This window comes from Rousettus aegyptiacus, unplaced genomic scaffold, assembly GCF_014176215.1.
Source record: "Rousettus aegyptiacus isolate mRouAeg1 unplaced genomic scaffold, mRouAeg1.p scaffold_m13_p_18, whole genome shotgun sequence".
NCBI lineage: Eukaryota > Metazoa > Chordata > Mammalia > Chiroptera > Pteropodidae > Rousettus > Rousettus aegyptiacus.
In genome coordinates this window covers 10,940,179-10,964,155 of record NW_023416293.1, presented here as the reverse complement: position 1 = coordinate 10,964,155, position 23,977 = coordinate 10,940,179, and the positions used below count along the sequence as shown (strand labels likewise).

At 38.8% G+C, this 23,977-nt stretch overlaps 1 long non-coding RNA gene across 4 annotated transcripts in view; it reads left to right on the top strand.

The window, feature by feature from the left end:
• The window catches only part of LOC107520858, a 350,307-nt gene that overhangs the window by 289,630 nt on the left and 36,700 nt on the right, over positions 1-23,977 (top strand). For 3 of the 4 annotated variants that reach the window (XR_004955424.1, XR_004955423.1, XR_004955421.1), the window contains exon 11: positions 18,982-19,114. The exons of the other annotated variant lie outside the window; for it this stretch is intronic. This is a non-coding gene — a long non-coding RNA (uncharacterized LOC107520858). The remainder of the gene's footprint in view (positions 1-18,981; positions 19,115-23,977) is intronic. 4 annotated transcript variants of the gene reach the window in all.

Here is a 23,977-nt window from a genome sequence, read left to right as displayed (position 1 = left end):
GGATGGCAGACTTAATCTTGATAGATTCCTCTCCGGTCACATATCCTTGCGACTACAAGGGACCTGAGGTGCGGGCAGTCATGCCTCGACTTCCTCCACTTGCCATGGGGAGGTAGCCCCAGCCTCTTTGTCCACTCACTAGGAATTTAACCTCTTCATCTCAGGATTGAAGGGAATGAGAAATGCTATAGACTGTTCTCCTTGGTAAGACACTTCTCCTCTAGATCGGGAGCTGAGGAAAGAGGGAGCCCTGTGTATTTGGCCACATCTGACCCAGAGTGAAGAAGCTCCCATCAAGCTGAGCTGGGATGTAGGGAGGACAGAGCAGGTTGTGGACCAAATCCCATAGACTTGCTGTTTTTGCTGAGACTAGTAGGTTCTCTTGAATAAATCTTTCTTTATTTGCTGTACGTTTTTAGGACAGAGTTTTTAAATGGTAGGGGTTTTTTTATTATTATAATATGTATAATTTCCAACAATTATGCTTGTTTCACTGGAGAGCGGCTCCTTAGGGCTCCTCACGCTGTCATGTGGGAATTCCCATTTTCCTTTTAATTTTATACTGTGCATTTGACATAGAAAGGTCATAAATTTTCATAGAGTCAAATCTATTCCTTTTTCTTTCCGTTGTTTGTTTTACTGCTCTTGTGCTTGGAAGTTCATGCCCATCCAGAAACGTGGCATAGATTCACCTATGTTTACGTTCTCCTGATTCGACACTGAATTTTTAGTAAGCTCAGAATTTAGTAATTATCTCTTTTAATGCCACTTTATCATTTATCGAGTTGTTACATGTACTGTTGGTCCACCTATATTTTTATATATATCACACTGAATGATTTTATTTTCTAATATATTTCAAAATGTAAAGCCCTTATTATTCTTAATGTTTAACATTATCTTGGGTGTTTTTATTAATGTATTATGCCAAATGAACTTTAAAATTATTTCGATCTCATAAAATTCTAATACAATTGTGATCAGAATGACATCACCCATAAATTAATTTGGAAAAGCCAACGCTTTTTCAATACTCACTTGTCCTATAGAAGAATTTAATCACTTTTCATTAATTTAAATTATCCTTAATATCTCTCAGAAAATTTGAAGTTTTTTTTCCCTAAAAGTCCAGTATATTTATTGTTACGTTTACTCTTAGGTTCAATAGCTTTGTTTTCTTTTCAGCTGCTCACATGAGTAAAGTTTTTAATGTCATACGATTATGTCTGTTATAAAGGACACTACCAAGATTTCTATTGTATCTGCTCATCTTATGAACTCTTAATGAATTCAGGAGCTTTTCAATTAGTTCTCTTGGGATGTCGAGCAGTGGAATTAAATCATCCTCAAACAATGCCTATGCCCTGCCCTCCCTGCAACCTACACTGTATCTTCAAGGACAGAGTGTATCGTTCATTATTTTCTTAGTTGCAATGTTGAGTGTAGAACTGAGGTATTTTGCAGATAATCGATATCCCAAATGTATTTATTTAAAATAGCCAAAGAAATGTTAAACGGCTTTATTGCTTGCATGCTCCAGGCAAGGTACCAGGACCCCAGCAGTAGGCTTCTGTGAGCAACTACAGACCCTCGCCTGACATAGGCAGGCAAACTCTTCAGGCAGAGCTCCCTTCATGCAAATAAAGAAGGCTGGTGGAAATCATTGTTATGCAAATCTAATTTTTTAAGAGCTTTGGTGTACATAATCTACCTCCGAGCATCTGCAACAAAAATTTAAGGTTAAACTGGCCTTCATGAGACTCTTTCTCTTGCCAAAAACTGTATGTATATGTGCTTAGGGTATAGACCTCGATGTAACATCAGCCAGAGTCAAATATAAGTAGAGAGACAGACTAACCGAAAACAAACTATTAGCTTGATCCAGGATCGGGTATACCTGTTTTAAATATCTACTATTACAGAGCGAAGGGCCTACTTCTAGGTTTAGTTTTACACTATGGCAATGTACTTGTGTTCTCTCTAGTCAGGCAAACCAGGCTTTGAACCTCAGCTCTTCTACTCGCTGGCTGTGTGACCTTGGGCAATATACGCAGGCTAGTTAAGGTTGGGTTTGATCCTAACCCAAGATGTCCTTGGTGTACACTAGACAGTTTTATTTCTCTCTCATCTCAAAGTCTGGAGCTAGTTATTAAGGGACAAGTATAGAGTCTCAGCCTCATAGTGACCTCAGAGACTGCACTGCCTCCCCTGGGATGTGGCTGGCCCTCCTCCTCATGATCAAAGGTGGCACCTAGGGCCTCACACATCTTGTCTGCATTCCTGGCAGGATAGAAAACAAAGAAAGAGGACACAGCAAAAGCGTGATCGTCTTTAAGGAAGGTGCCCAAAGCTGCCACACACTTTCATTTATAGCCCATCGATCAGAACCCAGTCACACGATCGCACCTAACTGCAAGGGCATCTGGGAAGAGGATTTTGTTTTGTGTGTGTGTGTGCGGGTTAAGTGGTCAGCTAAAGCTCAGAGATTCTGTTTGGGATGAAGGAAATTGTGCATATGGGTAGACATCTATTTGTTTTCGTCATCATATTTTACTTTTATTTATCTCAATTTCCTTGTCTAAAAAACGAACATAGTAATAATCTCGCAGTATTGTTGTGAGAATTAGTTGAACTGAGGTCATATTTGTAAGGTACTTAACCTAATATCTTATACAGGAAACATTCAATAGATTTTAGCTATAATCACCAAAAACAATCACGTCAGTAATACAGTTGACCCTTGAAAAACACGGATTTGAACTGTGCGAGTCCACTTTATACACAGATTTTTTCCAATAGATATTGAAAATTTATTTTCTTATGATTTTGTTAATATTTTCTTTTATGTAGCTTACTTTATTATAAGGACACAGTATATAATACATGTACTATGCAAAAAATATGTTAATTGGCTGTTTATGTAATTAGTAAGCCTTCTAGTCAACAGTAGGCTATTAGTACTTAAGTTTTAGGGGAGTCAAAAGTGATATGTGGATTTTTGACTGCACAGGATTGGCGCCCCAAACCCCCATGTTGTCCAGGGGTCAACTGTACATTCTTATTGGTCTCTACTACAAACGTAATAATTTTTATAATAGGTACAAAACGTCTAAGGAAGCACTGTGAGTATCAGAACTTTATAGCTGTCAGTGACGGGTCATGTTGCCCGAATTCACAATTGCACATGGTGAGCAAGCTGAAGTTTAGGAAGTGGAGCCATTTGCCTTTGCTTCACAAAGATCTGCCAAGAGAGTAGCAAACGGGATCCAGAACCCCAGCCTCCTTCCTTAGTCCCATTCCAGACATCTTTATCCTTGATCCAGATCCCTTTCCTTTCTTTGTGACAGATACTTGAGTGTTGGCCAAAAAACCAGAACCCATTGAAATACAAAAATTTCCCACTGAAATTCTAAATGTGACAAGGGAACCAGGAAATGCTGTATGCATAGCACACAAATTCAGACTCTTAAGTAACACATTCTTGCTTTTCCATTAAAATCTAAGGCGAGGCAGTAATTGAATTTAACAGGACTGAATTTTAAACTCCATCTTATCTCTATAGTTTATGTATTGTCCTCACACCATTTCAGTAAAAAGATAAGAAAAAAGCCCATGTACTCAAGTAAACAATGTATACATGTTCGTTTGGCCATTCTACTGTAGAAAAAATATTAGTTTTGTTGTCCGAGAAAAAAAAGGTTTTTAAATATGGCCATTTTATTGAATCTAAAATATAATGATTAAGACCTTAGAATATGAGTTTCTTTAAGAAATGTGGTCTTTTAAAGAATCACAGGGCTAAATCTTCTTAAAGAGGAGCAGGGTTGCTTTGCCATATGGGCCATGGTTTGAATGAGTGCCACAGGTTCTGGTCCAAGTACAAACTACATTTGAGATTCACCTTTTCTTCGATTTTATTATTAAATATAATGATAATAATAGTAGTAGTGGTAGCAGCGGCAGCTACCACTTACTGAATTCTAGTCTATTCCTAATATTCAGTCAAGTACTTACCAGATATTAATGTATTCATTTAATCCTCAGAAGAATTCTACAAAAAAAAGGTCTTATTGCGATGCGCATTTAACAGATATGCAAATTGAGTCACAGAGAGAATAAGGGATTTGTCTAATGTCACACAGCAGGTCAGCAGCAGAATGGGAATTTAAACCTGGATGATTCTGAATGCTCACAATCACTGCATTACATTATCTTCCATAGATATTCTTTAACTTTTACTTTTCAGTTAGAGTTGACATTCAATATTATTTACTATTAGTTTCAGATGTATAGCACAGTGGTTAGACGTTTTTATAATTATCTTCCATATATTATTTACTTTTTTTTCTTCATGGCTCTCACCGTTTAAATGTATTTTCCTGGTATCACAATAATTTTCACTTGTTGATAGTTTGCTTTATTTTTTAATGTATAAATTTCATTGCTGGAATTGACTATCTCTTTGTGATTTTTTGATCCCAGGGAAAAGCCCGAGTGTAGGAGAACCTAGATTAGTATATTGTTTTGCACATCGCAAATATTTAAAGTATTTGGTTGAGTGACTGACATGCATCTGAAGCATAGTATTATTCCCTTTCGAATTTTCTGCCTAAGGAAAAACAGACCAGAAATCTTGCCTTGTTCGTATAAGGACATTAGGAAATTTTCTTTGGTTGACCTACACTACTTAGATTTCAGTGGCCCTGGAACTAAAATTTTCACATTTAACAGCTAATGCTTTGGTTCTTTCTCTTTCTTATTCAGATATCCTCAAGCGATGAAAATCGTTTTCTATCTCAGAAATCAGTTCTTTATTAATTTTGCACATCTGTAGCTTATACTAAAGAATATGCTGGACCTTTTAATCTTGTTTTTCTTAATCTTAAACATAAGCTTCTTGGAGGGACACTTGTTGAACAAGATCATTAAAAATATATATGTGTATAAAGTATATGTATTCATATACATAGGGTGTATATAGGTATATGTTCACATGTAGGGTATATGTGTGTATATATACATGTATATGTGTATACACACACACATATATGTGTGTGTTCTAAAAAAATTTCTGAAAGACAGACTTAGCATTTTATGAGTAACTAGTCAAATACTTATCTTTAGAACATTAAGGATAAAATGAATGTTAAAAAATTAAATACAAAAAAGAGTGAATGTTTTTGTCCCCCAATAATCAATTTTTGCCTCCTTGGGGTGATACCTCCCCTGTTGGATGCTAAAGCCTCCTGTTACATTATACTGAACGTACAAACTGATTCTCAGAACGCCCCCTTCTCTCCTTCCTTGTTTGATCCTCACTGCGACACAAATATACTAACATATGGTAAGTTGTATAGAGCTTAACATTTCATCAGGTCGAAGTAACGCTGTGAGTAAACAAGATAGTTAAACATGTTCCGCTCATCCTTCATTCACCACTAGGAATGTGATTTTTACCTGAAAAGCAGAATGTTTTTAATGGGCCGGCACCTGCGTATCGACTTCCCTCTTGTTCCTTCTTTAGTCGGTGCGCAGTGGTTCTCAGATTTTAGTGAACAGAGGAATTTCTGTACGGGACGGTACACACGATATCATAAGTACTCTCCACTGGGAGTTCTAGCAAAAGGCTTTTTCAAGGGTGATTTTGGCTGTACACTGATTTGAGAACCTAACTATAGCATAATTCCACACAATTCTGTGCATTGGTCAGACCGTAGCCAAGGCTATATTCAGTCCTGAGCACTAGTTTTAAGGTAAACAATGACAAACTACATTATGCTTTTCTAAAAGATCACAGCCATCACGTGAGAAAAATGGTTACATTAACTACAAATAGTGAGCCTGGGAAAAGAATTCTTAGGGAGGATGCTTAGGGAATACTGTCCTGAAATATCTGAATAACCAACAAGAAAGAGTAAGCATTAAAGCAAACTGGTTATGAATTCAGTTGCTGGTTCAAATTCTTTGACCTCAGGAAGGTTACTTTACTGATCAATGCCATAATTTCCTCATCTAAAGAATATGGATATTAATTAATAGCATTTACTTTGTTACTTTGTTATGTGTCCATAATATCCATGGGGTTAAAGAGAAGATTAAACATATTTTTATAGTGCTATACGCACACTCATATGCAGTGCTAAGAATAGTGGCTAGTAGGTATTCGATTTTAAACATTCTCCTACTGTTTTTTAGGAGATTGTGAAGATTGTTCTAAGATACAGATTATTAATATCAGAAAGGACTTCTCACAGTGTAGTTAGTGCTTGACTCTTTGCTGGTAACGTTCAAACAGACATTGTCACGACATCTGTCAGTGCCTCTGAAGCCAGACGGATCGCAGGCAGAGAAGGGGGTGAGGGGTGAGGCTGGGCTCGCTGGTCGCTCAGATCTGCTCAAGTCCAGGACTCAATGTACACACAGAAGCCCCCACGTAACTGTGCCCAAGCTTTAGTTACTTGAATATTCGGTCTGAGGGAAGTTGTTTGCAAAATTGACCCATAAACAACATCCCACACAGCAGTGGCCTGAAAAATCTCTGTGGTCCGTGACATGTCTTCACTCCCGTTCGGCCTCACCGCCGAGCCCACTGGCTACCTGCACGTTGGAGCCGAGTGACCAGCCGCCCTTGGTCTTGACACTGAAAAATCTTTGTTAGCCATCCAATGAGTGAACTGCCAGTTCCTGCTGAAAATATGTCTCGACCTTAAATGGACCATGTTTTCCTTGATGCTAACAATAAGCAGCCTTCAACTACTAAGAAAGGGACTGTCTATCTGAATTCTTGTGATAAAGCTACCCACTGTCAGTGCAGCCTACTGAGAGCCACAAACCAAACAGCTCTACTTAAAATACATATGCACAGCACCAAATAACCAAGAGCAGACGATTATTTGTACTTAATTTGCAAAACTGATCTGACTAGTGATAAATGAGTCATAACTGGCGACAGACATAAATTTTATAAGTCCAGTTCATGAAGTATTAAATTAATCCCATGGTCTTTTCTTGATTTTTTTTTCTTTTGCACCTTTATTTAGTACTTGATAATTATTACCTCCTCATTAAAACTCTCTTTTCCCCTGACTCAGTGACTGGCAGATCTTACACCCTGAGTCCTTTAAATGTGTTGAGTCTGTTTCTCCTGTTTCTCTCCCTTTCTGCCCCCCCTTTTTTGGTGTGATTCTCAGGTTTCTGCTCTTCACGCTCTTCTGCAGGCGAGCTCATCAGTTTTTCTTAACTCCAAATACCATCCCTCTCAAGCTGTCTGTAAAAGCTCCTTAAGGGATGATAATTAAAACAAGGTGGAGAAACACTTCAGAACAGCGTTGCCCGTGGTTTGGACACCCTGTGGATACAGTACGAACTTGAATTTGTTGTAGCTGTTGTCTTGCACGCACTCTGGGTTTACATAAAATTCACCAGTCTTTCAAAAGAAATTTGACTATTGGGTTACCATGAAACGGATGATTTTCTTTTTCCCTATCAGGGTCGATGTTCGCATTATAACGTGTCAATCTTAATGGCATGCTTACTTCCGTTAATGGATCAATCGAGGACACTTTCTGCCCAGACCTCTGGTCCAGACACCAGTTGGAGAGTTGCACTGACAGGATCAGCCTTGCAAAGGCTTCTACCGTGATCTGAAGCAAATCTGCTTGTAAATAATGCTATTTCTGCTCATTCCCATCGACTCGCCTGCTCCTACTGAGATTCAACTACCCAACTTCTATCTTCGACCCTTTTCTTCCCCTACATCTTAATAGTTTCCCTATGCAGCCGGTGAACCACAGTGTATACCTCTGACTGCCCTGCCACGTTCCCATTGTGTTCACATTTAAGCCTTCGTAATCAAAGGTCTGGAGTGCAGCAAAAGTTCTCCCTGTTTCTGGCCTTCTTCCTCCCAAATCAGTGAATTAGTTTTCACCAATTCCTTAATTTTTCATCCAGTATTTATTGAACACCAACTTACTCGCCAGGAAGACACTCGAGAGAGGTAGCCGCCCACGAGGTACCCAATTCACCTTCGTGGAAAATTCTCATATTTATTTAGACTTAGTGAATATTCTTTGAGCAACTTGACGCTGCTGATTCTTACTAGAGAGGCGTGGAATCTAACGAGCTGGGTTGCAAACTTTCTTAACAAAACAGTTTAATGCATTGAAAACTGTTCCTCGGGGGCCACTGCGAGCGCCTCACACAACCGTATTAATGCTTCAATGTCCCCTTCCAGTTTGCCATGGTACAAAGGACAAAGTCAAGGGAATGCGAGAGGAATAAAGACGTTCTTATTCTTGTTATTTATTTGCCTGGCCCCTACCGCCACATGGGGTCGAGCTTACAAATGAAAGAAGCATGGAGGAGTTGTTTCTTAAGGCTCATCAAAAAAGCCTTTGACCAAAAATATATCGCCCCCTGAGCCAACCTCATAGTGAAACTCACAAGTTAGTTTTGGGAATTAAAACATCAAGAGCTCAGCCTAAAATGTTATTAGGGAAATGACATATTAAACCGTGGTTGGCCTTTAATTTCTTCTACCAATTAAGCTCTGTTTGACAGCACTTCAGTTATTTCAGCCTCTCGGACATCTCCCCTTCTTTTTCGTCCCTGATGCTGTCCCTCTGAGCCAGGCTCCGTCGGGACTGGCGTGCAGGTTTGTGTGGGCTGAGCACCGCATACCTGCTGGGTGTGCGGTCGCCATTCCTAATCAGCCTTTCCTCCTTCTCTCTCCCATCCTGTTAAGAAAAACACGATTCACCCCTCTACTCATAGTCTGTACATAATACAGCATAAAGGATAAGGCCCTGCCTTTCCAAACAACTTCTAGAATATTGCTCATTTATTGACCTCACATGGAACATGGTAACACTTGATCACTCTGTGCCTCCAAGAAAAACATCCTTTTTTTTTTTTTAATCCTTTCCTAATTCATGGCCATTCTCTAAGTTCCAGCCTGAATTCTGTCTTCCATGAAATCGTCCCAACTAGCCCAGCTCAGCCTTTTCTCACCTCTGAACTCTTCCTACAAATATCATGTGCCCCATTCTTTTGGCACATGCCCTTTGCAGAATTAATTTTTTTATGCACATATTTTATTTAAAAGAGATTCCAATGATAGGAACATGATCTCTTTGTATCTTTTATTCCAAACCAGACAAATTTGAGAAAACTTAGGAAGCTTATGCACTTACGAGCATCTTTCTACGTTTGTATTATAATTCAGTAAATGACTTAACAGAAAAGATCAACACATACAATCGATGCATTGGCCAAGCCTTTGGAAGACGTCTGAAGGCACAGAGCAGGGAGCGTCCAGCCGAAGGTGGGTGTGAGGTGGACAAGTTGGCTACAGAAACTTTTTTGAATGTGACTTGCTGCCAGGGGAACAGAATCACTTCAGCTTATAAATTGGACAAGTTAGAGAAACAGAGGAAAATTTTATTGAAAAAAGATTTGTTGAGTACCGACTATGTACAGATACGCTGCTAGGCCTGAACAGGGCGGCCGTAGTTAATTGTCCTCACAGAATTCACAATCTAATGGGGTCTGTGACAGTGTATGTTCTAGAGTCTTATGGACTCTCGGTCAGTGACTTTCTGAGTTTAACCAAACTATGTATTCAGACATTTATAATCGTCACTGAGAAAGTTAGAGATTTTAAGCCAGTTTTATAAACTTAAGGGTTGAGACTGAAAGTTGTAATTCGACAACATCAAGAACAAAAAGTAACAACTCAATTGCATTTTAGAACTTTTCTAATTTATGAGGACCAAAAGAAACCATCAGTCTCCAAGGACAGCTTGGGAACTAGATGCCAAACATGGAAAAACTCAGACTCTAATTCTAGTTCAGACTCAAACTAGCCATGAGACCATGGGAGAGACACCTGATTCTCTGAACTACATTTTTTCTATATATATAAAATGCAAATATTGGACTAGAGAATATCAAAGATGACTTCTACTTCTCATGTTCTATGATCCTGTAATTGCTACAGGCTGGAATTTCATACAAAGCTCCTCTGTCTGGGATCCTTCCCATTGGACGTGAATGGGGAGCCCAAAGATCTTCCTTTAAGATGGGAGTTCCCGGGAAGTCAGGGCGGAGTGTGTCCACCAAGGACAGAAGACTCTTTTTGCCTGTGTAATATGCTCCATTCTATCGAGTTTACAGAGAGAGCTTGAATAAGAGCTTGAATAACCATAGTCCCTAGGTACCTATCTGGCTAGAACCTGATGAAGACCAAAAAGAGCTTATAACACTGCAACATCCCTTTAAGGTGTCTTCTCTGAGTCCTTGGCAGCAAAGGCACACACTGCTTGGCACCTCTCGGGTGGCAGACATGCTGGTGCCTGAGCACTCCACAAATGCCCGGCTCTGAGAACTCCAAACCAAAGGGAAGCAGATGGCCCAACAAAGCTACAGAGAATATCCCCGTATCACGTTCCCGTATTTGAAAGACAGCAATGCAAAAACTGAAACTTCTGCTCTTTGAGTTGGCAGCAGAATTGTGAGAAAAGTTTCAGATGAAAGTCAACGAGGATTGGTCTTTTGGCTCTGCGTTTTCATAACAGGCAAAAATGACTTCCCTTAATGAAGGATGGCTGGGGGAGCTTAGAAGATTCACCGATTCGGTTTCACTCTAGTAGGCTTATCTAAACCAGATCCAAATGATCTAAGACGTTGGGTTATAAAATGGGACTGAAATACTTAGGGCAGATGTGCAAAATTTCCAAGGCTCCCTATTTTTTTGTCATTCTTTCAGAAAAGTGGTGCCAGCAAAAACCAGCTAATAGAATCTCATGATCCAAAATTAATTTGGAAAAAAAAATAACAAGCCAGAATTTTTTAACCTAAAAAACAGGGTGGCAAGTTAGGTTGGATTTGCATTTTCGGCAAAGGTTCGTATCACTCTCCCTTTTATGTTTGTGGATTTGCTAAAGTCTAATTTTTTTTTTTTTTTGGACAAATAAAAATTGTTTGTTTCACACACACACACACACACACACACACACACACACACACACTGTGAAATGATTACCACAATCAAACTTGTGTTTTGAAGTAAAACAATTTAAAGCCAATAATTACATTAATTACCAATTTTGCTTCTTATAAAATATTTCAGCTCTAATAACAAATTAGGTCATGCAGACTTGGTAAAATTGTAGTTTATTTTTTAAAAGCTTATGTGTGAAATGGAGAGATTTATATTAGCAAAAAAAACGCAAGGAAAGTGTAATGTTTTTGTTGACATACATAGTAGCTGATTTATTTTTTATCACAGCATTTTTTGAACAGCATTTAAGTTATACGTATCTAAATTAACCTTAAAATAACCATCCTGATTTACCTAGCATCTGCCTCCATTTTAATCATATCTTCATTATTATCAAAATTAAATACATCATCTCCTTTAGTGGATTAAATAAAACTATGCTTTTGTTTAGTTCATAAAAAATCTAGCTCTATCAATAAATTCATACTCAAATATTTAACAAACATACAGTCGTACGTGCACACACATATCAATCAGTAAAAAACAAGGCCCATCTGATCTCAGAAGCTAAACAGGGTCAGGCCTGGTTAGTATTTGGATGGGAGACCACCTGGGAAGACCAGGCGCTGTAGGCGTAAAAAATAAAAAATAAAAAAATAATCAGAGATTGCACACTGACAAGGTCTTTGCAGTCTGTGAGGTCAACCAAAGGTTGTCTTGCCTCAAAAAAAGAAAAAAAAAAAAGATAGAAAAGAAAAATATAAAGAAACTCCAGGGAATCCTAACTGGCTTGTACTCAATATCCCATAATCTAGAAAGGCCATGATATAAAGCAAGATTCTCAAGATATAATTCTAAAATATAAAAAGTACAAGAAAGTATAAAAATTATAAATCTGTTCAAATATTGGAACCTCGGAATTTTGTGCTGTGAAATACAGAAGAGGTAGTTTACGCATATTCCTTGCTTAGTTCTCATGTTAACTCGTCCATCCCTTAGTTATCTGGGGTATACTTTTTAGTAGTTTTTGTGGTAGTCAGCTGCTAAATTCTATAAAACTTTGTAGATATGAAAGTGTCAATTTAATCGAAAATCAGTTTGTTTGTTTGTTTTTGGAGGTGGGAGAGGCACTGTAACTATATTGTCCCATATTTGGTTGTTTCAAAAAAGATCCCTGAAGTCACTTAAGATCACTGTGTTTTGTTTTGCTTTTTTGGTAAATACTGTTTTCTCCCTATAGAGGCTTGTCTTCCTTTATATTTGAAGCTTTTGAATATTTATCAACATATTTTGTTGTTTAAATCTCGGTTTACTAAAATAAACTAAAAAGAGTAAATCCATTAATATCAGATAGTTTTTTATATCTGGGAAGTTGACTGTTTTTTTTTTCTACATGAGAACACAATTATTCAGGACTTTGGTACGCATGAATTTCTCTTCATATTTGCTAACAATTCTTTCCTACTTTTATCTTTATACTAATTTCTTCTGAATTCTGAGATTGTTTCTCAGTTTACTGTCTACTTCATTCTTTAAATTTTTTTGGGCGGGGGGGGGGGAATTTTGAGTCTGCTTCTTAGTATTCTCAAACAGTTTACTTTGATTACTGGTTTTATTTTGAAAAATTCTTATTTTGGCCTGCTTTAAAATAAAAATAATGTCCTCATTGAGAATAAGTTGTTCTCTAAATATTTTTTAGACCTCATGAAATAAATCTTTTCATTTTCTCTCAGTCACTAATGCTTTGTTCTCCCATGCTGCAAAAGATTTTCAAGTTCTCATACTTTTAGGTTTACTCATTCTTGAGTATGTAATAAACATGCTCTGAGATGCTGTTTTAAACCCATGTTCAATATCCTTCTCATACAGAGAAGGACAGCCATGCTTGGTGTTAGGAAATACAAAGTCTAAAGGAATTGTTTCCACCATGCGTAGATGCTAGCTAGCCATTTCCTCCAGGAGACTCATAGCAGGAAGGCCACGTGTTGTCCAGCAGGTTCTAAACAAATGCAAATTCCTTCACCAGGGGAGAGGTTTCCAGTCTTATCTCACAAGCAGTACAGATAGAATCTATTTCAGAGGCCCAACTACAATCTCAAAAGTAGAAAAGGAGGAATAAGTGGGTTCCCATTAACGGCGTGTGTTTCCATAGAAAGAGAGAGAGTTCTATGCTTCTCCTTGGCCTTGCTACGGAGATGATTTTTCCCATGCAGTTAGTGAAGCTTAAACTTCAAGACCTCTCCCTTTGCAGGAGGCCCTTTCCAGGCTTGTGAAGGTCTCTAACCCTAGCTCACTGGTCAAATATTTCTGTAAAATATACAAAACTAAGATGTGTCATGTACTCGCTCATGTCATGTCATGTTGGGTGACTACAAGGTGGCTCTAAGCATTTGTGAGATCCGGATCAGAAGAAATGGAATTTGAGATCAATGTACTTTGCTTTTAGTGGACTGTATGTGTGTGGCTCACGGATACTCCCATACTTTGCTAGATTATTGCTAGTCATGCCGGTATAGGAACGGCTTCGAGAACATGACTGTGGGTCACACAAGTGACTTGCCACAACTTGTGACCAAAAAAAAAAAAAAAAGATGCCAGGCCACACTATAAACACATGCCCCAGCACCTACTTGCAGACAGGAAGTGTGTGGGTAGCAGCAGAGAAATCAAGTTTCAAATGGATGGAATCCCAAATTCACCCATGGGAAATTCTTTTAAATGCTAGTGCTCCGACAGAAAAGAAACTCGGTAAATGTGTTCCCAACTTTGGCAACAATTCCAAAAACTCACAGAATTATGAATGAATTGTGAATCTGAAGGAAACATCACTAAATTGTCAATGTTAAAAAATAAGTTTGGATTGACCCCCAAGGAGGAAAGACAATTATCTGTCCATGTCTGGCATAGAAGGAAGTATTAAAAAAATTATTCTGGGAAGAGGCAATCAATGATTATGCAGCCAAAAAATTCTTTTAAATTAATGATTCTCAGTTAGTTTTTAAAATCATGTTCTTTTTGGATTTTTTTTAAATTTTGTATTATTTATGTTTAAGAATCCCTAATGGTTTAAAACCTTCAGGCCCCACGAACCCTGGATTCTTGTGTGATTTCTGACCCATTGGGAAGGAACGTGGGACACCTGTCTTGTTTCACTCACACCGATCTTTACGGTCAGCCGCCTACCCACCTTTCTCACCTGTCACTCTCGAAGCGCCACAGTCCCATCAGACGTATCTCAAACTAAACTCATGATCTTTCTTCCCCAGCCTGGTCGTCCTTCTGTGTTTTGTTTTAGGTGACGATACCACGCTCCTTTGATTAACCTTAAGTCATAAGCACAAGAGGGACTTTCAATTCTCCATCTCTTTATCGCTTACTGTCTAAATCGATCACTGAGCCCTGTTCGTTCTTACTTCGAACTATGTCCTCTCCGGCCACTGCTCCTGCGTGCGGCTTCAGTAACTAGTATTGAGATAATACATGTTTTCAGCCGGCCGGCGACGCAGTCCCTCCACATTGGCTGCCAAGGTAAACCAACTTACATGCCTGAGATCGGACACGTTCATGGTGCTCCTTCAAATTCAAAATCAGTCCCAAACTCCTGAAGATGGGGCATAAGGTCTTCCACGTTATGAACTTGTCCATCCATTAGCCTGATCTGCAGCCACCCCCCTCTCCGCACATCGGGAGCCCTGCCAGTTACACTCCAGGCGGCAGCAGTATCGAACTACCCCCAGCACGCTGTTCATTTCATGCCTCTGCTCTAAGCATGCTTCTTCCTCTGCCTGAACGCCCTGGGCTCTCATCCGAGGCCACAGCATCTTTTCTGTCCTCCACATTCAGCTCAGGCATCAATCGTCTGATGCTCCCCTGACTTCCCCGAAGAAGAGCGGTTGCTCTCTCTCCTGTACCCACCTTGGACTTTCAGCCCCAAACTTTCCATATTGCCCTCATTGTTGTGATTCTTTGTGTGTGTGCCTTTCTCTCTCTGGGATCTTCAGATAATTATAAAATACATTTTCTTCTTTATTTAGCCAAATCTCGGTTGATATTGGCAGGAATGAGTCTATGCCACCCCAAATCTGAGGCTTCAGCATAAGGACTGCTTTGAGCACAGGACAGTTAAGAAGCAGCAAATGTAGAAGGAGCGCTCTGCCCTCCGTCTCTCTGCCAAGAAGCAGGATATAAATTTCCCTCTGTGAAGGTATTTCCACTCCCTTCTCTGGAACCAGAAGGAGAACAGCCCTTTTCACTGGAGACAGAAAGTCAGCGCTGAGATGTGTCTGCATAAACAAACCTTACTAAAATAACCCTTATCTTCCATTTGGTTCCCCCATAGATCTGCCTTGCTACAATATACCACCCCCAGAAGCACAAACCCTTTTGTTAAAATGGTATATAAGTCCCCAGGTCCGAGCGCCTCTTTGAGTGTTCATTTCTTTTTTGTGACGTTCTCCGTGCACATAAAAATACTAAGATATCAACATCCAGTTCAACGTGCATTCCTTTTCTACTGCAATCTTCCTTCTGTGAGTTTAATTTACAAACTCCTGTTACTGAAACTAAGAGCGTAGAGAGAAGTATTTCCCTCCCCTACGAGATTAACTAAAGTGCGCTGAATTATGTGAATGTGGCTAAGTACATAGTTTATCATGTGAAAGTTAAGGTTAGGTGTACAGAGTACGATCCCGGGTTAGAATGGATCTAAGAGGCTGGCACCTGAGTGTGGTCCTTCAGCCGGAGCTGTCTCATTTAACTGGACGGGGCCAGGATCGCTCATTATGTATGTAAACGCTCTTGGCTTGCGATCTAAAAGTCAGCACGGTACCGTCTCGAACACAAGATCACATCTCCACGTTGCTTGCTATAACGCTGCAGTAAGTTGAAAGTAAACTTCATATTTCTCCTAAACAAAGGCTAAACTTAACGTTAGCTCAGGAAAGACAGAGTTCTTTTTCGTAACCTGAAGATTGTAACTTCCTCGAACTCTTAGGGGTTTAGAGGAGCCAGCGCTCATTTTGCCATTGGTTCTTCCTGAATATTAAAAATCTCTGTTTACATTAAAAGAAAATGTACTCCATATGTTCCAGAATCATTTGTACCTAAGTCACCACATGGGAGACATAAATAGATATTATATGTACATATGTATAAACATTTTTAGATGTGGAAGAGATGACTTTTATATTTAAAATGAACAATCCTCATTTTGATCTCTGAGAGGGAAAAAAAGAAGCTGTGGGTTCTCTCCCTGGTTTGGCTACTTATCCATAGGTAATCTTAGGCTTGGGAAAGGTGTCCTTCCATTGAACTTGAGTCATAACAAAGCCTTCTGGGTACAGTTGAACCCCACACTAATTTAGGAAGGAGTTCAGCCTCCTAGTCTCACTCTGTTTGGTCTCCATGATGACCAACAGATTCAATCTTCTGTGCCCTAATTCAAGGCCTGGAGGCATATATTTGGCCCCAAAGTCATGAGATTGTTCTTCTCTTGACTCTCTTGTACATAATCATTAAACCTGATTTCCCCAGTGTTCATCAGATTGGCTGATCCGCAATAGACGTTCAAGAAATATTTGCTGAGTGGATGGATGAAGAATCCTGACCCAAGGTTAAGTGTCCTTAAAGCAGAACAAGATGTTGATTTACAGATGATTGAGAAGCCAAATATCTAGTGCGCGCCTGACCTATACTGGGTTTTCATAAGCATTTGATTAAAGGATATGTGCTTGAATGAACGATCTTTCATCTTCGACATCAGCACACAGTCCGACTGGCATGCCTTGACCCATTGCTTTCGCCACACAATCCTGGTGGCAGAAAACAAAACACGCTCAGGCCCGGGCCCTGTCCCGTTGTACATTTTTTATGAAATGATTTGGATAGAAGCAAAGGCAGTGTGCTTATCACGTTTAAAGATGACAGAGCTGAAGGGTGTGGGAGGAACTAATAGAGCTTGTGCCAGCAAAATGAGTCAGAATCATCTGCAATGATGATGTAAAATGGTGACGTAAAACCACAAAAAAGGGCTCGATTTAAATGACCACTGGCTTCGCTTTCGTGTAAATCCTCCAGTTTTTGTTGTTGTTGTTATTGTTGTTGTTATTCCTAACTGTTCCTCTACTTTTATATAAATATATATGTGTGTAGAGAGATTATATAGCAATAGGTGTTGTGTAACCTACTTTTATCCAGTTAACACCACATCGTTAAATATTCTTCTGAAATATCATTTTCCAACACCACAGTAGGCATTCTGGGATTGATTTAACCATGATAAGATAGTTTTCAATTTTGTTATTTTGGACATTGTTACTATGAACATACTTTAAATGTTTGTCCCAAACCAATAATTCTTTAAAATAATTCCTAAAATGTGATCATTGATATAGATATTGCTGATTTGCCTTCCAAAAAGACTATCTCAATTTACTTTTCTACCAGTGGCGTATGAGAGTCTCTGTTTTTCTCTTTTGTCAAATTCTTGGTTTCATCTTGAGCGACGCTTTGTCCATGTATAGGTTACAGGTAGAATCTCAATGGTCTTAACTTACTTTTTCGTGACTTAGAGATTCACTTATTTCTCATATCTTATCAGCTACTTGTATTTCCTCTGAAAAATTGAAATTTTAAAGATGTAAGTTCTACATTCGCTTCCTCAAAATTCAATAATAGAATTGTAAAGTGGGGAGACTTGGCTTGACAGCAGACTGCATGAAAAAGAAAAATGAAAAAATACACGGGGAATGTGATAATGGTCTTCAAATATTTGGACAGTTAACATATAGAAAAGGACTCATGCTTAGTTTATATTTTTCCAAGAGGAAAAAATAGGGCAAGCAGATGGAAAGTTATGGGTTGGCAGGCTTTAGCTTGTCTTAAGGAAGAACTTTTTAACTGTCTCAGCATTCCAAAGATGAAATGAATTGTCAGAGGGTTTGTCTTAGGTTAACTGGATCCCTTCAAACATCTCTTCAAAATCTGTGATTCTTTGCTTCTGTGAACATGTGCTCACACTCATTTCTTTAATAACTGTTTTACTATCCACTTATTTAATATCAACTACCAGGTAAACAAGAATGGAAATATCTTTAAAAGTACCATTTTTATATCATCTCATCAAGAGATTGTGGCACTTTGGGTTTTTGTTGTTTTAGTTTTATCTAAGCATGATAAACTCATTTAGACTTTCATCTACTCAATTTAAAATATGTTTATATCATATTATCAGTAAGATTACTGGGGCTGTTAAAATAAATCATTTTTAAAAACATGAACAGTTTAATAATAGACTAACAGAAATTAAAAGAATTATCTAGTTCGCAGGCCTGCTAGAATTGGGGAGCACTTCACTGGCATTAATTTAAGTAATATATGTCCTTTGAAATAATAAAATTAAGGGGAGTAGGGTGGATGAAATAGGTAAAGGTGGTCAAAAGGTAAAACTTCCAGTTATAAAATAAATATGTCCTGAGCATGTAATATACACCATGGTAACTATAGTTAATAATACCGTATTGCATATTTGAAAGTTGCTGAGTGGGTCTTAAGTTAAGAGTAGATCTTAAAAGATCTCATTATAATAAAAAACGTTTTTTGTTACTATGTGTGGTGATGTATATTAGCTAGACTTGTGGTGATCATTTTGTGATATACGCAAATAGAAAATCACTACATTGTACACCTGAAACTAATATAATGTCATATGTCAATTATACCTCAATAAAAAAGGAAAGAAAGTAATAAAATAATTTTGCAGCTAACTAAGCTATATATATTTTCACAAAATTAGATATGCCCCCCCCCCCCCCAGCAATGAGTTCACAATTTCTCATTATGGAGGTTTGGTTCTCTTTGAAGTCTACAAATGAGAAAATCAAAATCATAAGACGTTTTCATCTTTTATTTAGTAGGTTCTCCTTTCTTCTCTTGGTTCACCTGATAAAGTAACTTTACCTGTACTTCTTTCACTCTTTTTCAAGTTCTAAAGAAAGAGGACTGTCGAACACATCTAATCATTCCACAAGGGCAGCTGCGTTAAGCCGTAGAGATCAGCCTTTAATTGTGGTTGATAAGAGAGGGCATCACATCGCAGAGCACAGGGATCTCGAATCAGTGAGTAATATCTAAAGCTTTAATTCATCATCATATGATAATGAGCTAGACACACCGTGCTATGAGTTAACACCCAACACTTTCCAATACTCCACTATGGGTTTTTTGTGTGCTTTTTTTAAAAGCTCAGCTTGTTAAGTGATACCAGCCGATGTTGTGTTATATGATCTTGCTGATACTGCAGATAAAATATAGCTGCCATTTATTTTGGTAATTTAATATGGTAGAAGGACTTTGAGAAAATTCTGCTGTTCGTGTGCTATTTCTGAGTAACAGTGACCCAACCCGATCCAGAGAAATTGAGTTAAACTCGGCGTGGTGTTTTCCATTCTGTTTTGTAGCAACGTGTTTCTGGGCTATGTTTAACACCAAGAAAGCTGAAAACACTCACCAGGTCAGGGAGGAAAGCCCGTAGCTTGACCATAATGTAAGAATAAGCCCATTTCCCACATCTCATATTCATGCAGCCTGTATTTTTGGCAAGTCATTTATGGTCCTTCTACTCCCATTTCCAATTTAGGGAACTGGTAGCTTCTCTTAGGAATGCTTTCTTTCTAAAATTATGGGATGACGGAGACCGTATATGTCCTTCCTCGTTTGGTTTATAATGGAAGAGTATCCAACCACTATCAAGAAATTCCAGGCATCAAAAATCCTAGATACCACCCAGAAGATCTTTTCTGCCTTGTTCTGGAAGAATGGATCTAATGCACATAACTAAGAGGTCAGGAATGAAAACTGACAGAGACAGGCAAACCAGGCTATTTGAAGTTTTCCCAAAATGCTATACTTTACCACTTCCGTGCTGTTCTCTTTGCTAGGAACATCAATCGATATCTTTTGGGAGTGGATTGGGGTATGACACTGGTTCTTATCTATGTAGAGAAAAGGTAGGTTGTATCATAATCACCTGAAGAATTTTCTAAACACCTGTGCCTCTGTCTTCTGTACTTCCTATCCGTCTCCCTTGGAAACCCTGGTTTATAAAGTACCAGTTGACTCTTGACAGGGTTGATGCTTTTACACATTCGATGGAAAGATAGACAAGTGACATAATAAATATTTGTAGTCACAAACTAACTGCTAGCTTCTTTCTTTTTTTCCATCTATCCTCCTCTTTCCTGGTATTTTTGAAGGAATGGTATATGTCAAGACCTCTGATGAGTGCTAGAGATGGAGAAATAAATCAGCCTTCATTCCTGTGGAGGTCATGAAGATCTCGTGAAAGAGACAAAAATATATAGAAAGAATTCATTTTGTGGGGAAAAATAAGGATAGAGTGCTCCACTGGCCTCATTATGACTAGAGTGAAATGAAACGTCTATCGGAGTCAGAAGGTCCAAATGGAAGGGCAAATGCATGTCAATATCCCTTGATTGGTGTATTCGACACAAATCTTATATGTATTCCCAGAGTCCCTCCCCCGGGTCCTTCATTCCTTGTTAGTCATTCTTCGTTTGTCGTGCTGAGCTGTTCCACCCCTTCCTAACTTGCTCGTGGAGCACAGGGTCTGGCTTCCTGAGAGACCGCAAGTATTGCAGCCTAAACCTTCAGAAAAATTAACTTCCCAGAGGCTGAACCTTGACCAATGGGAAACAAGAGGCCAAAGGGAATTCAACACATAATTTCTCTCCTCGTTATCCTCTCCGTGGGCTGCTCTAAGATGTGATTCTCCTTGAAAACCAGAAATGTCTTTCTCTTGAGGCAAGTGAACAGATTTCTTGAGTAATCTGTTATGTATCTTTGTAACTTATTGTAAAGCAATAGCCTATGAAGTAAGCCATCACGTCACGCTGTTTCCCATCTTTCCTTGTCTCGACGTTAAGTTCCCCCTCAATCCCACTGTCCTTAGCTTGCACCTTCCAAATCAATTCTTGACATTTTAAGCCTTGCCTCAGTCTCTGCTTTCTAAAAGATCCAGAATATAACAGTTAGATGTGTGAATAGCCAATGATTCTTCTCCCACTGATCAAAAAAAAAAAAAATGTTTTAAAGAAAAGAAACCGGATTAATTCCTCTTTGAAATTTTGTTTGTTTACATGTTAAAACCAAAATTATTTAAATACTGACAAATTATTTCCTAGTGATTATACAGCCACAAATGAGCAAACATTTATCCATTTTCTGGTAAGTGGGACTAGTCTATTCATGGTTTATTCATGAACCATTCTTAGCTCTGCAGATTAAGCTGTCGCTTGCTGCCTTTTCTTCCACAGTTGATCTCCTTCCTGGGTGTAAGACAATGAACTTGAAAGTTATTGCAAAGTATCAAAAGACTAATTCTCCCACATTCATTTTAAAGTGGCCACTGGGAGGATTTTTTCCCCCAAATCTAACCTTTTGCTTTCTGAACTAATCCCAGACATTTACTATTTCTTCTGCTCTACATCCTACCTTAAAACCTATGTTGGTCACCTCTTTTCCATTGTTTTCATTCTTATCCTTTAATTCCAGTAAAAGCAATGGTCATTTGCCTTTCTCCTCATCTTCTTTCCAATTTGTGCACAATCTATATGAATTTTCAAATTATTCTTTTGCGGGAAATGCACAGTAATTCTACAGCTTTTGTTTGAAGTTTTATGTATACATACTTGAACCTCATCTCAGTATCTTTGCTGATACCTATTAAAAATTTTCCAATAGCCACGAATGAATGTGTTAGAAAGACAAATTTTCTCAACTTGCAGCAAATACCAGTAATTCAAAGACAACGATGTTCCAAGAAAATAAAATTTTCAAATACAACCACTACCCCACCCCCTTCTACCCACTCCCCTACCCTGGTCCTGCCAGATTAGCAGCCCCCCGAGGGACAGTGGACTATTTGGTTCGCTGCTCTCTCCCCAGAACCTAGATACCTGCAGCCCAATGAACATCGTCAAATGAATGAATGGAGCAATGAATGTACAGAGCTCTATTTAAAATTCACACAAACCTGTTCAGGATCGTGTCTCATTCCTGCCCCACCTTACAGGTGCGGGGTAATGCTGCCCCTCTACGAAGACTTTCCCAGGCTTTATCCCACCCCTAAGTCAATCTCCATCCTTTGAATTTCTATACAGTTTTATCCATCCATCGCTTGTGATATGTATCACTTTCTACCCGGAAACAAACTGGCATTTTTACTTAAATCTTTGAGTTCCAATCCATCTTCCCATTCTCCACTGCACTGAGCACATTGAATAGCGTGTGTGTGTGTGTGTGTGTGTGTGTGTGTGTGTGTGTGTGTAGATCATGGATTATGAAACCAATTTAAACCATTACCTTTGGAAATGCCATGATTATCCCAATCAAAATAATGTGCATAGATAACAGGAAATTAATCCTGTTAATACCCTGTCTAAGAAGAGAACAAATTTTTTCTCATATGCTCGGCAATAGCTTTACTAAGTCATGTAATCCATCCTAGAGCTTTAGGGACGGAGGAGGTAGAAATCAAGGCAAACATAACATCTATATCATATTTCCCCACAGTAAGTGCCTTAGGCATTCATCTTCTGATTTATCTTCTACCATGCACATACTTAAGACAAATTGTATTATTATTATTTCTTATTAAAGGAAAACGGGATTTCCCCTCCTGCATTTCTTCTGGTTGACCCCAAATTTGCTTTGAGGCCATTGCGCTCACACTCAGTCTGATTTTCCTCTAAACTTCTGGATCATAATTCACCCAGATCATTAGCAATTTTCTTTCCTTATTGCATGATTTCTGTCTGCCCCTGGGTGGCTTTATTTTAATTAGGAAGAAAAAAAAATAGAATGGAAGAGTTTCAATTGTAAACACACGGAGGTTCTATTGGCAAATATGAGTTTGGCAGAAGGAAGGGCCGAGGTCAGCTGAGCTGTAGTTTATTGGCCCAAAAACAAGAACCATTTTGAAGGAAATTAGGATGGTTTTTGTTAAAGTGACAATTTTCTCCATCAGGTAGATTACACTATTTCCTGTTATTTTATGATACTGATATTTTACTTATACATTTTCTCCAGCTCCCATAAAATTTTCCATCTGGAGTATACTTTTTCTAATCCCTTTGTAAGCCTTTGGATTCAGTTTCTCTCCCTTTTTTTTTTCTCCTTCTCTTCCTTTCTTTCTTTTTTTCTTTCTTTCTTCCCCCCCCCCCCTTTTAAGTATCAGTTTCCAGCATCCTTTATCAGATACCAGAAAACATAAGTTTACTTCTTAGCTAAGGAGCTTATCCACTCACAGAAATATAGCCCTGGAGGGCAGAGGGTGGGGGTAGAAATCAGGCTTAACTACTAAAGTTACCTTTGCCTGAAACCTTAGCTCATGCCTTGAACGGCTTACAACAAAAATCCTTGAAAATTAAGACGCAGGCCTTCCAGCCAGCGGATAGCTGTTTTTCCACCCAGGAGATGAAAGAGCAGGTACAGCTGAGATTTCTTTCAAAGGGGAGGACCAGCGTTTGGCTGTGCTCTGTAGGAAAAGAAAAATAAAGTAAATGTTCTTTAAAAGCTTAAAGAGTAGCGAGAGGATCTTTTTTCTCCCACTCCCTCCCAGTGGGACTGTAAAGTGTTCCCAGGCAGAAACCAGGCAGAGGAAAAGAAGGAGGCAGAACAAAGGCCGGAGCATCATGTGGATAACGTTACAGGCCGATTACCACTCATGTGATGAGGCTTTATTACCGATGGAGCAGAGCGGGAGACGTTTCGCTCTTGACGGACGCTGCTTCCTGTCTCTGGAGTACAGTGGGTTGTTTCTTTCAAGCCTACGCGTGGCACAGCCGTTGGCGTCTTCTTGTTCATCTTTGTTTATCGGCCTTGCAGTGGTTTGACTTTTCCCACACTGGACCTAGCCTCATCCTCCCTCCCATTCCTCGTGGCCCTCTTTCAGTAGTTTTG